This window comes from Ovis canadensis, chromosome 1 (assembly GCF_042477335.2).
Source record: "Ovis canadensis isolate MfBH-ARS-UI-01 breed Bighorn chromosome 1, ARS-UI_OviCan_v2, whole genome shotgun sequence".
Taxonomy (NCBI): Eukaryota; Metazoa; Chordata; class Mammalia; order Artiodactyla; family Bovidae; genus Ovis; species Ovis canadensis.
This window is the reverse complement of record NC_091245.1, coordinates 246,679,342-246,680,798: the sequence shown is the minus strand read 5'-3', so window position 1 is coordinate 246,680,798 and position 1,457 is coordinate 246,679,342. Positions and strand designations below refer to the sequence as shown.

Sequence of the window (1,457 nt, the reverse complement as noted above, 5' to 3'; positions counted from 1 at the left end):
TATGTCTGAGTCTCTATTCCTTCCCTGGAAATAGGTTCATCTGTACCATTTTTCTAGATTTTATACATAAGCTCTGTGATGAGCTAGAGGGGTAGGATGGGGCAGTTGGTGGGAGAAAGTTTCAAAAAAGAGGGGATATATACATATGTATATGTATATATGTATATATGATGTATATATGTATATATGTATATATGTATATATATAGGCTTCCCTGGTGGCTCAGAGGTTAAAGCGTCTGCCTGGAATGCAGGAGACCCAGGTTCGATTCCTGAGTCAGGAAGATCCCCTGGAGAAGGAAATGATATATTCATAGAGTTAATTCACTTTGTTGTACAGCAGAAATTAACAACATTGTTAAGCACTTATACTCCAATAAAATATGCTACATACTAATGGTAATAATCAAAAAGAAGTTACAGTTTGAAGCCATGGATTAAATCACTAAGAAAACAGTCATTTTTTTCTTCCAGAAAAATTAATTCATGTTTTTGAAACTCAGTAAAAAGTACCTAATTCAGATTCAGGATTCACAAGAAACATAAACACCTGAAGCTTATGATCAGGGGATACTGCCATGCCTTTTATTTAGAAGTACCTTGGATCATGCCTCTCATTTTCCCCCAGTTCCTATCATGCCTGTCCTGGAACTCTCATCAGGAAGAGTGGTCTTGAGGTAATATCTGTATTTTCCTTAGCTTGTTTCATGCAAGCAAAGAAATTAAAATTTATTCTTCCCTAATATTGGCATATATTGCTAATGTATCACTTATTTGATATATACACTTATTCTGCCTCAACCAAGTTGAGCACAAGAAGCATCAAATCATATTTATAGCAATAAATAAGCATAATCACAGATATGAATTGCAATATTCTTGATATTTTGAGACTTATGTTCTATCTTTATATTGAATTCAACCTGATCTTTATGATCTGATTTTAATCAATGTTGTTTTTATTATTTCATCAGCTTTATGTCAGAGTAGAATTTCAAAGGCTGACAAAGAGTCCATGACTCATAGCACTTCTATTAACTGCTTGCTTTAGGGTGAATGTTTCATGCTAAACAATAGCATTGGATTCTTTTGATTTTTATGGAGTAAAGTTGGAATTCATTCTCTAATAGCTACTTATGTTTATTTACAGCTCTTTACAGCCGTGTTTCCACAAATCCAATTTTACAGATGAAGGATCAGTGAGGTTAAGTGCTTTGCCCAGCATCACTCAGTATGTGAATTAAAAGCTGAGATTAGAATTTCAAATTTCAATCTCTCTGTGAGTCACTGAGCCACGCTGCCTTGCAAAGCATGAAAGGATTTATTTGTCAATTTTTAAAAATCTTCAAATTTCATGATGAATTTTAAATATTATTTTTGAGGGAGCTCTCTTATAATGAGTAAATACTGTAAATGTACATAATCAAATTCAATATCAGCTATTTTAATTAACTGATC

The 1,457-nt window shown here is 33.1% G+C and overlaps 1 non-coding gene across 1 annotated transcript; it reads left to right on the top strand.

Moving 5' to 3' along the window:
- The first annotated feature begins 211 nt into the window (after positions 1-211).
- Positions 212-284, top strand: TRNAS-GGA (transfer RNA serine (anticodon GGA)). Its single transcript has one exon. It is a non-coding gene; the product is annotated as a tRNA-Ser (tRNA).
- Positions 285-1,457: the final 1,173 nt, after the last annotated feature.